Consider the following 13,050-nt stretch of genomic DNA (forward strand, 5'->3'; position numbering starts at 1 on the left):
CAAATTCAAACACTCAATGAATACACACTTCTTAGATGAAGAAATACAAATGGCAAATAAATACATGAAAAAATGTTCAAAATCATTGGTCCTTCAAGAAATGCAAATGAAAAGAACACTGAGATTTCATCTCACCCCAGCAAGAATGGCTACCATCAAGAAATCAACCACCAACAAATGCTGGAGGGGCTGTGGGGAAAAAGAAACCTTGCTCCACTGTAGGTGGCAATGTAGACTGGTGGAACCACTTTGGAAATCAATCTGAAGATTACCCAAAAAATTAGGATTAGAGGTCCTGTTTAACCCAGCCATTCCCCTTCTGGATATTTTCCCAGAATAACTGAAAATATCATAGCATAGCAATATATGTACACCCATGTTTATAGCAGCATAATTTGTCATAGCAAAAACATGGAAACAACCCAAATGCCAATCAACTGAGGAGTAGATGAGAAAAATATGGTATTTTTATAGAATGGAGTATTACTCAGCTATAAAGAAAGATAAATTCAAGGCTTTTATAGGTAAATGGACACCACTAGAGACCACACTCATAAGTGAAATAAATCCAACCTGCATGTGTAAACACCATATTGTCGCCCTAGTTTAAGAATCTGAAAAAGTAAATAAAACTGAAAGCTACAGTAGATATTGTGAAAGGGAAAGAAACTGCTCAATAGGAAAGAACTGGGATGAGGGAAAGGAGAAAAGAAAGAAGGGAAATATATATATATATATATACACACACACACACACACACACAACATAACTAAGATAATTGTACTACTAATTTCTATTGGTTTATTGAAACGAACAGTTAACGTTTAATTGTTTGATCAATCTTGCATACTTATATCTGGTAATCTGAGCAACTGCTTTGAAGTTAACAACACAACAACCACTGTTGATTTCCTACCATCTTGTTTTGAAATTCTGTATTGCTTTTATAGTTTTTGTGCTGTTCTGTTTTTTGTCTTTGTTTCTGTTATTTTATAGTTTTCTTTTCTCTTTAAAATTAAAAAAGGAAAGAAAATGCTTTCTAAGAAACAGTGATGATCTTAAGACTAAAATAAAATCTCTTCTAAAGGGAAAGATGGAATGGGAAGGAAAGAAACATATGTTGTCTGTCTATATGTTCAATATATTCTACTTGGTATCAGAATTTCCTTTTACAGATAAGAGCAAGGCACAGGGAGGTCAATTATGTGTTACTGAGCCACATACCTAAGAGAAAGAGATGCTATCATAGTCACATTGTGCTCGACTCAAATGACTGCTTTTGGAACTGTGCATTCAGCCACTGCTTTAGATGAGAACTGATTGGACTGTTACCTGGTACAGTGCCTTGGGAGAGGATTTTAATCTGATCTATCAGACTAAGCCAATCTGATAATATTTCTAAAGAACCTGTGTGTATTTATGCAGAACACCTAACAGATGTGCATAAGAAGATCTGTGTAAGAAAAGCCTCTGTATCACTTTCTTTCAATAGCACAAATCTGAAAACAACTGAAATTTTCATCAATAGATCTTTCTGGACACCTAAATCATAGTAAACCATATAGTGAAATGCAATATACCAGGAAAAATAAATGAACTATTGCTAAAACAATTAAAATATAGATGAATCTCAGAAACAAAATATGTAAGTGAAAGTTTCGTGTTATACAATAACACCTAGTTAAATCTGTGTACATGTATTTTTGAAGACTTTCCTACAAAGTTTTACTAAAATATAGATGATATTCATTTGATATTCTCTTGGTATATGTTACTACTGAATACCCAATATACTCATGGTAAGTTATGTTCCTGGATTGTTATATCTCAAGATATCTTCTTTATAAAAATTATGTTCATCTACAGGGTGTGGTGGGACATGCCTGTAACTCCAGCACTCAAGAGGCTGGGGCAGGAGAATTGCCATGAGTTTGAGGCCAGCCTCTGGGTTATACACTGAGTCCAAGACCAGCCTGAACTACAAAGCTAGACCCTGCCTCCAAAGAACACGTTCAGATTATTTTGTAAATCAGATATAATATCCACTGTTACAAAGTATAGACATAATAATTATACCTACATTTTGTCTGTTACCTTTGTTGCTAGAAAGCATACAAATTTCTGGTCAGTTACATTCTTATTATAGAGATGTCAGTAATTTCACTTTAGAAAACTATCATCAAATTAGTTGTTCAGATTACCAGATATAAGCATGCAAAACTGGTCAAAAAAATTTAAGCATTAACTGTTTCTTTCAATAAACTATTAGATATCAGCAGTACAATTATCCCAGCTATCCTTATATATTTTCTCTTCTTTCTTTCTTTTTCTCCTTCCCCTCATCCCAGTTGTTCCTTCCCTTTGAGCAATGTCTTTCCCTTTCACAATATCCTACCATTTTATTTAGTGAAGCTCTGTATCACTTCTAATTGTTTTAAATTATTTTTTATTCTCTTTAATGGTTTGATCAATCTTGCATTCTTACATCTGGTAATCTGAGCAACTTCACTGAAGATAACAATATGTAATATAACAACCACTGTTAATTCCTATCAATTTGTTTTGAAACCCTTTATCATTTTTATTGTTCTTGCTTTGTTTTGTTTTGTCTATGTTGTTGTTATTTTGTTAATTTTTTTTATTCTCTTTAAAATTAAAAAAATCTAAAAAAAGAAAACTAACATCAATAGATTAATTTCAACCATTTCTAGCCTTTGTAATCTACGAATAGTTTCTGTTCTATTCTGATGCTTGCCTGAAGGTTCTGTGATCATCTCCAGGCCAGAGTTTGTGTCTTCAAGAAAGGAGCACTGAGCCTGGAACGTTGATACGTATCTGTAATCCTGACATTCTGGGAGGCTGAGGAAGGGGGCTCTTGAGTTCAAGCCTGGCCTGGGCAACTTAATGATGTAGTAAAACTTTGCATCAAAATTAAAAACTAAAAAGCCCTGGGGACATTACTCAGTGAGAAAGCCTTAGGTTCAATCTCCAGTACCATCACAAAAAAAGACAAAAAGGCAGGCATGAAGGAAGGAAGGCAGGAAAAAGGGAAGGGAAGGCAAAGCAGGAGAAAGGGAGGGAGGGAGGGAAAGGGGAAGGAAGGAAGGACAGGGGAAAGAAAAAAGAAAAAAGAGAAAGAAAGGGCTATCTCTGAGACCCATGAAATCAGACGTTAATACAAAAGCAATGTGGCTGATTCAGACTTTAAAGAAAGCCTTTTTAGATTCAGAGAGTTTGTTACTTGCATAGACATTAAAAAGCATCAATAGCTAAAGGTAATAGTTTTTCTTGTCCCTTGCATAAGGCAAAGCAAAAGAGGCCAAATGACAGCAATATGGATGATAGGACATGTTGTTTTTGATGGGCCAAGATTTTTCTGCAGCTAAATAGTTTTACAGACTGCAGCTAAACTCCAAAGGAGTGAAACAGAGAAGCTCACACCTCATTGGAAGCCGGGAAGCAATACGAAACTATTATGAGTGGTTCAGGTGAGAAGTGATGTGGTAACAGCTTCAGAGAGGGCTGCCAATTCCTTGTGCTCTAGGAGGACCAACAGGCATTCTTTCAGGAGTTTGGTGGCAGTGATTTAAGGGTTACCTGCATGGTCTACTTCAATAAATGCAGAATTGGTAGGCTGCTGGAAAGGAGCTACTTCCCCCAAAATGACTAGGCTACCTGGTGTTTTTAATAAAATATATCCATGGGCAGTGACTTCTGAACTCATTGCTTCTTAAAACCATGCCAATAAACAGGATTTCCAGGATTCTTTCTACTTAAGAAGCAGATGGGCTTATAAGATTACTAACCCCAAATCCGGTAGAACAAGACTTAATTACATAGGACTGAATACCCTGATAAGAGTTACTATATAGTAGCTTTTGTTTGTTTAATCACTATATGGTTTAATCTTTTATGTTTTCGATATGTAATAGAGCGCTATCTTTATTATACACTCTTGCACCAATAACAATTTATTAGATTGACAGTTATAAACTGAAATGAAAGTTTTGCAAATAATAACTTTTCCCCATTGCCTTCCCACCCACTCTAGGATTTACAAATTTGAATTGAGTACTCTTATTTTCCATGGAAATATAATGATCTGTGCAGGTTCCATTAGAACTTGTCTTCATTTTTCCTGGGAAATCAGTATATTTGGTTTTGCAAGAAGGACTTTGCTTGAAATATCATATTTTTATTAGTTTATGCTTGTAGTGCTTAATTATCACCTTTCTTGTAGGGAACCGGTAAATGTACATAACACATCTTAATTATTTTTTTATCCCATTTTCCTCTTCTCCCTCCTTTCTCTTACCGTTGCTTGATCTTCTTCCCATTTTCAAAAGATATCTCCCTACTTCCTATAATCTATACTTTATTTTGTTCTTTACATATATTTTGGGTTTCTCATATAAGAAAAAAACATATGATATCTAAGCTTTGTGTGGCTTATTTATTTCACTTAATATTATGGTCTCAGTGTGCATCTATTCACCTATAAATGACTCAAGTTTATCATTCTTTATAGCAGAGTAGTGCTCAATTGCGTATAAATACATTTCCTTAATCCATTAATCTACTGATTGACATATAGGCCACTTCCAAGATTTAGCCATTGTGAATTGTGCTGCTATTCATATGGTTATGCAAGGATCACTGCAATAATATGTCTTTATTTTTTATTGTAAAGATAAAAGAAAGAAAACATATCAACAGACACACATACATTTACAAAATAACACAAAAACAACACAAGCAATACATATTTTCAGATAATGTGATCGGAAATTAACAATGGTGGCTGTATTACATATTGATATGTTCAAATTGGTTACTCAGATAAACAAATACAGGCATGAGGGGCTGGGGATTTAGCTCAGCGGCAAAGCGCCTGCCTGGCAAGCGCAAAGTTGTGAGTTCGGTTCGCGGTACCGGAGAAAAACCAAAAAAAAATAATAATAATAAATAAATAAAACATTTTGAACAATATTATTTTTAACACTTGTATATCCATAGATCAATATTAGAAGTTTAATTACTAGACCAAAAAGTTTAATATTTTCTTTCAACAATTTACAAAGTTGACCTTCCAAAACACTTTGCTAATATACTCAACAAGAATAGGGGAGAGTGTATGGGTCCTCTTTTCCTCAAAAACTCTGTTACAAATTTTCACGTAATCAACTCTCTTGAGTTGTTCTTTTCTTTGTTATTATATATTTAAAAGCCTTATATACCAAAAGCTTATGTGGAGATAAAGGGAAACTCCCCACATAGAAACAAACAGGGCATGTATGTGCAGCTTTTTACAGTATACCAAGGATGTCAGCTACCATCACAAGTGTTTGCCACAGACTCAAGGGCGGGAAGGGGAGTGGGAAAGCTGTATTTTGGAGGATGAAAACAGAAGACTTGAGGTATGAGCTGACTGATGTTTGTTGGCATGGGGAAGTTGGAGGAAGACTAATGTCACAGGACATCCTAGTCATTGTTTAGGGGTAACTGACTTTTTCTTGTTGGTCATGGGCAAAAACTAGGAAGGCTAGCAAGTTGATCAATCTTTAAATCCTGAATATTGCTACAAAAACTGTTGTTTGCCTGGGCAGCTTGCTGCAAAGGCTGTAGGTCTCAGTTCTAGTCATACATTGTCTGGTCATTATCCTTTGTATGTTGTTTCACATTTAAGATAAATTAATCATTCTTTTATTAGCTTTAAATATAATTTCATGTTTTATTCATTTTGTACATGGCAGGGTGAAGGGAATTTTTCAATATTTTGGTGTAAAATTCATATTTTTTCTAAAGTGCAATATTACATTCTCCATATAATAATTAAGTTCACATTTATACAATTCAGTTGACCAGGGGTTTATGTTTTTTGTTCTTCCAGGGAAATTCAAAAGTCAAGACTCCTCCTTCATACCACCCAAACTATTAAAAAACAAACAGCCTTTGTGGTTTTCATTAAAATTCTTTCTTTGACCAACATCTCAGCAAAAGGGAAAAGACAAAAGGACCCAGAGAAGGTACCTGTCAAGAAAGGTGGTGGGTGGCAAGTAGATTCCCGCTAACGGGCCCACGGGGAGGGTCAGAAGGGGGGGAACGCTGATGCTGTGGGGTCGCTTAGGCGACCTGACAGTTGGCTGCCCCAGCTGCCTCTATCCACTGCAGTTCTGAGCCAGCCGCTCTGGTTGTTGGGCTACCAGCTGTTGCTCCAGGTTCTCTCAGATTAGTGCGAGAGACTTCCTTGCCGACAGCAGAACGAGAGAATGGAACAGGGCTTGAGGGTGATAGAGGGAGGTTATAGGTGAGCTTCGGGTCCAGGGAAGTTGGCTGGAATGTAGATAGTGATGGCAGTGGGGAAATGGTGGCTAAGGGGGGCATGCAGCCTGTTGCAGAGGGTAGAAAATGATACCCCAAGTGCTACACCTGGCTTCTGGGCACCTCCTCTGCCCTCTGTCCATTTTGCAGTGAGACATGGTGTGCTAGGAGGTGCCTCATAGTGAGAGAATGGAAAAGGTCTGCTTCCATATGTAGAGAAAAAGTTGACCTTGAATGTGGGGAGGCATAGGAGAGAAGGACAAGCAGATCCAAACATAGTTTGGAAAGCCACCCTGGTCTGGTGCCCACCACCTGAAAAGAAATGGCATCTGGGATGTGGAAGAAGGGGCTGTGGAGGGATGTGGCAGTGAGGAGGGCCCAAATTCAGAAAAGGGACCTAAATCCCTGTGAGCCCACTGCGTGCACAGCCTCTGTCCCTGTGTCCTTTGTGCCTGAGGGTGTGTGCATCTGTTGTAGCCAGTGATCTCTGGGGCCTGAAAAGAAGGAGCAAGCTGCCCAGGATCCTGCAGGTCAGTGGAAGGGCAGCAGCCTGCACAAGGACCCCGAGGGTTGAGAGTGCAGAAGGCACTGCCCTCCTCAACCCCAGGCCCGGGCGGGGCAGGATGAGGGGACCAGAATGCCCGCCCCCACCACAGGCAGAGCGCACACTGTCATGCTGAGGGAGCAGAGAAGGATACAGGGCCTGCAGGGAACTGTTGGCCCTCAGTGTGTAGGATGAATGTGGTGAGAGCGGAGGGCACAAGCCGCACTGGAGGCCAGGCCAGCTTAGGAGAACCCTGGCAAGGGAGATGCAGGTCCTGCCTGGACCTAGGTTGCAGCCCTGTGCCCTGAGTCTCCTCTGTCTCCTCTTTGTCTCCTCTTCCCTCCGCCCTTACCCCCAGAAGGGGAAATCCCGGCATGGAGTATCTCTGCAGTAAAAATAATAGAATGCCTTAAAACCAAGGAAAGATGGGAAACAAACAACAGCAGCACAATGAGAGAAAGCCAGAAGCTTGTACTCCAGAAGTCAAGGAAATGATAGCAAATGAGGGAAGGACAGAAGATGAGGAAATGCTAAAGGATAAGAAACAGCCAGAGAGTGAGACAAACTCAAAAGAGGAAGAAAAACCTGAAAGCCCAGGAAAGCCAGAGGGGTAAACAAGGGTCATAGGCAAATGCCTGGCCGAGGATGACATACCCAGTAAAGCCAAAAGAAAAGCAAATAAGGGGCTGGCTCTACACCTCAATGAGTATTAAAGAGGCCATATATGATATGAATGTCAGCAATGAGGATATGATAAGAGAATTTGACAATATGACTAAGGTAAAAGATAACACAAGAAAAATTAAAAATTAGAAGGGTTGTGTTGGATGCAAAGAAAAATACAAGGGGCCTATGGGAATTCAGGGGTGGCTGCAGGATGTCACAAAGGGACATTGAAGACATTCTGTATGTGTAGTGCTCCTGGCAGGCGTGTGCCAATCCCTTGGCTTTAACCTTATGCTACAACTTTGCTTTTAATTCTTCCTTTTAGCAGCAGCTGTTTTGACCCAACTGCAGTATTCTAAGTTTCAGTAACAGATTTTCATTAATTATGTAGAAAAATGTTTATAATGCATTGAAAAAAATTTTAAAGATACAACTTGCAGAGCCCACTTTTGTGAAACTACACAAGATATTAACTTAGTGATATGTGTAGAGAAAAGGCGTCTAAAATTTATGTTCACTAAAAGATTAACAGTGGTAATCTGTGGGTCTTTCTTTTTTTTTTCCAGTACCAGGAATCGAACTCACAACCTTGCGCTTGCCAGGCAGGCGCTGTGCCGCTGAGCTAAATCCCCAGCCCCTGTGGGTCTTTTTTTATATTCTTTGTTCATTTTTCCATTGTCTCCTAAGACTACTTTTGTTATAAAAATGAAAATAAACAGGAAAATAATATATAATCAAGAAAACTCTCCAGTGAGTTTATAAAGGCAGTAGAACCAATTAAAATTCTTATCAGGATATAAAATAATAGGTAAAAGTTGCATTACCTCTGGGTCTTATTGATGGAGGAATCAACCTAATGTTTGCTACAGATTCACTGCTGTAAGGGACAGCCTTGTTATCTGTGAAAGGGCAATCAAACTTGCCTTCCAGGGCTGTGGAGAAGATTACAGGAGGTACTAAGTATGTGAGGTATGTTGGCCTGGCTCCTACCCTCACTTCCACAAGAGCAGAACAGTACTCTCTCAGACACTTAGGAAACAGTTGAAAGAGATCACACCTGTCCCCAAGAATAAATCCAGAAAACTGAGAAGTGGGTGCCACTTTCCCTTTGTTAATTCCTTGTTTCCTGAGTACAATGCTTCTTCCCATGGACCCTGGGTGCCCCACTCCAGACAGGTCCTATTGCTGCAGCTGATGGGTTGGAAACCAGGTGGAACTAAAGCAACACTGTGTCTCAACAACAGGTGGAGAATCCCTCTTTATTTATGATAGAATTACTTTAACCCAGATGAGTAGTACCTAGTTGTCACTTGGGTCTTAGTATTTTATAAAATTCATATGAAACATTCCTTTCCATTCTTGTTATGTGTTTTTGTACGTAGCTACCTTCACAAATTGAGCCAGGAAAAACATCTGACTGACCAGATGTTGTGCTATTCTCACTTGGTAATCTCTCATCTGCTGACACTTTAGTCCTAGGAATTAGCTCTCAGGAAATTCCTGTTAAACCCTACTGTACCATTTCAACAGACTTATTTACCTGTGTTTTTCTTCCCCCAGGCTCTTCAGTAACCTTTTATTTGCTTATAGTACTTTTTTTTTGTTTTGTTTTTCTTTGGTTTTTCTCCGGTACCGGGAACCGAACTCACTACTTTGCGCTTGCCAGGCAGGTGCTTTCGCCGCTGAGCTAAATCCCCAGCCCCTGCTTATAGTACTTTTAAATAAACTTTTATTTTAGAACTACTGTAGTTTTACAGAATTACTACAAAGATAATACAGTTTTCTAATACTCCACAACTGGTATCTCCTATTATTAACATTTTACATTAGTATGCCACATTTACCACAGTGAACTGATATTCATACAATATTAACTAAGTTGCATACCTTATTCACATTTCCCTTGATGTCTTTTTTCTATTTCAAAATCCCATCCAGGTTACCACATTGCATCTCTGTAGGTTCCTCCTCTTGCTGATGAAAATTTCTTAAACTTTCCTTGTTTTAGATGACCTTGAAACTTTTAAAATGTAGTCAAATACTAGTCCAGTACCTACAAATTGGGCTTGGTTGGTTGTTTTCTTCAGGTTACACAGGTGTTAAGGTGTCTTTGAGAAGATCACAGAGGTAAAATGCCATTCTCATCACATCATGCAAAGGATATATATTAATATTTTTAATCAGTGTTGATAACCTGGCCAAGATAGTGTTTGTCAGGTTTTTCCATGGCAAAGTTATGCGTTTTATTTCTCCCTTTCCAAATTGTACTCTTTGGAATAGTCACTATCACTATAAACACCTAAGTTAGGTAGAAATATCCTAGGCAGTCAGACAGGGCTAGGCCCTTAAAGGAGCCAATGCAGAGGAAGAGATACAGTGCAACCCTGAGGGAAGCACATCTGTTGAGGGACAGACCTCAAAAGAAAAGATGAAATAAATGCATCCGCATACTTCCCCTAAAGATAAACAACAGTGATTGATATTCTACATAGATATTCATCACCTTGGGAAAGCTAGGAAGAGCCCCTGACCCACCCCCTCCAGGAAAAGCCCGTTTTGTTTCTTGCCCTCTTGCTACGTGACTTGCTTCCCTATTTAAACACTATTACTTGAGCAGTTATGCTCATTATCTGACTGGTTGACCATAGTTTTGTCCCACCTCATGCCTGCCTTGTGATTTCCCATTTTTCCCCACCTTGGACCCACCTCACTTTGTGGTTTTGCTCCATAAAAATCCCTTGAAAAGGCAGGGTCCTGGGTAATTCACTTGGTACCCCTTCTGTCTCTCTCAGACATAAGCTTTCTTTCCCCCAATAAATATATTCTGTTCTTAACCTCCAATGCTCCTAGAATTCATTCTTCAATTTTAGAGGACACGAACTCATACTGGCCATCTAGCAGGTTGGGAGTTTCTTTCCCCTCTATCACTATTGGCAGCCAGGACTTAAATAGTGCGGCATTATGCTCCACCTCCTTGAAGGTAGTGTTATAGGCAGCTGAGTTAGACAGAAATATTACAAGCAGTCAGACAGGGCCAGGCCCTGGAAGGAGCCAACATAAAAAACAAGATAAGATACCTGTGGGCCAGACCTCAAGATAAAAGGACTAAACAAATGCACCCACATATCTCCCTAGGTGCAAACATCAGGGATTGATATTCTAAATAAGTGACAACCACCTTAAAAAAGCCAAAAAGAGTCACCAGCCCAACCCCCTACAGGAAAAGCCCCTGTTCTGTATTCATGCCCGCTTGCTTTGTGACTCACTTCCCCATTTGATCCCAGTTTACTCAATTTTACCTGAACTATTATACTTGTAATCTTGTTGGCTGACCATAGTTTTGTACACCTCATGCCCACCTTGTAATTCGCATTTTCCCCGTCTTGGACCCACCTCACCTCGGGGTTTTTGCTCTATAAAGTCCCCGAGAGGGGCAAGGTCCTTGACAACCCGCTCGGGCCCCCTTCTGACCCTCTCTTGGACAGAAGCTTTTTTTCCCTCTATAAATATATTGTGCTCTTAATCTCTGTTGTTCCTAAAATTCATTCTTTGATTTTAGAGAACACAAACTCATCTTAGATAACATTCAGGTTGGGAGTTTTATTTTCCTGTTTCAGTAGGGTATCTATAAAAAGTATTTGGAATTTGGCAGGAATGATGGCACACCCGTGTAATCGCAACTACTTGGAAGGCTGAGGCAGAAGAAATTCAAGTTCAAAGTCCACCTGGGCAATTCAGCAAGACTGTCTCAAAAAATAAAAATGGCATTAGGCCCCTGGGTTTGATCTCTAGTTCCACAAAACAAGAAAAAATCCTCTGCTTCTGCACAGAACATTTGATTCTTCCTCACGTATCTATGTATTCACTTTATTTATATCAGTACAGGCTGGTTAATAATTATTTTATATTTGGATTATAACACATTACTTTACATACTTTGTTGTTTAAATTCTTCCAGCTTGGGCCATTAGGAGTTCTTTCAGTTGGCTCCCATATCTATTTGACCTACCTCCACAGTTGTACTATGAAGTTTTGGGGGTTTTTTCTTTGTGTATTTCCTTATTTTTTGGACACTAAAAGATGTTCTTTCCTTATTTTGTATGTTTCGTACCCAGTTCCTAGAATCAGCCATTTCTCAAAGGAGTCCTGGAATTGTTGGATCATTCAAATAATTCAAATTCATGGATCTGTTGCCTGTTGTTTCTACTACTTCTTACACATAATGTATTTTTTTCTCATGCCTTTGTAATTCCTGTTTGTGGCTGCTGTACTTGAGCAATTGTTTATTGGAATAATTTGAGGGCTAAGATGGTGAAATCTTACTCCAGGGAATATTTTATTTGTACCAGTGAGACCCATAATGGTGCTTCCTGTGTGGAACCATCATAACCTATGTTCAGAGATTCAAGTTTGCTAATCAACCTAGATGATGCAAAGCCAAACTAAAACTACAAGCCAGCCTTGGTGGATTGCAGCTGTAGACTCAAATACTTAGGAGGCTATAGCAGGAGAAGCCCTTGAGCCCAGGAGTTTACAGTCAGGCTGAGCAAAGTATTAAGATACCCCATCTCAAAAAATGAAAAAAAAAAAAAAATAAGCCAAGCTACAAGACTTTGTGAGGGCTAGTTTATTTTCATTTTACATTTACCCTGAAGGTAAAAACTTTGAATTTATAAGCATATGGGGATGGTTTGTTTAGATCCCCTGCCCACTTTTGGTTGGCCTTAACTTTTGGTTTTTGTTACTATAGTGCCTTGAATGTGCCATAAGTTCAAAGCAATTTGGCCTAGGCATCATCCTTAACTACAGATTGCTTTCAACAAAAATATAGTTATAGGTCCTGGGCTTACCTCTCTGGATATGTGTATTCTCTTACAATATAGCCTAGGAATCCTTCACAATTATGCTTAGAACCTTTCAGAAGTTTGAAGTTTTTAAAATTCTTTTTGGTGAGTAGATTGCTCAGAATCATCTAGCCCTTAATTACCAGAAACAAAGTCTATATATGTATATGATATTCATATTGTCCTCCTATTTGATATTTTAAATAATATATATTGGAAATTTTCTATGTCATTACAGAAAGAGCCACAGCATTTTTTTTGGTTTGTTTTTGGTTTTTTCTCACAGTTCTGGAAATCTAACCTAGAAGTTTATGCATGCTAGGCATGTGCTCTACTACTGACCTACATCTTCATCCCAAGCCACATGTTCTTTTTTTTTTTTTTTTTTTTTTTTTTCGGGTATCAGGAATTGAACTCATGACCTTGCACTTGCCTGGCAGGCACTATGCCGCTGAGCTAAATCCCCAGCCCCAGCCACATGTTCTTTTTTTTTTTTTTTTTTTTTTTTTTTTGTCTTTTGGAGAGAGGGTCTCGCTATGCAGTTCAGGCTGGCCTTGAGCTCACTTTGTAGCCCAGGCTGGCCTCGAACTCGCAACTATCCTCCTGCCTCAGCCTCCTGAGTGCTGGGATTACAGGCGTGCGCCACCACGCCCGGCCCCAGCCACATGTTCTTAA

Source organism: Chinchilla lanigera, unplaced genomic scaffold (genome assembly GCF_000276665.1).
Source record: "Chinchilla lanigera isolate Chin_1 unplaced genomic scaffold, ChiLan1.0 scaffold00147, whole genome shotgun sequence".
In the NCBI taxonomy this organism is placed as follows: domain Eukaryota; kingdom Metazoa; phylum Chordata; class Mammalia; order Rodentia; family Chinchillidae; genus Chinchilla; species Chinchilla lanigera.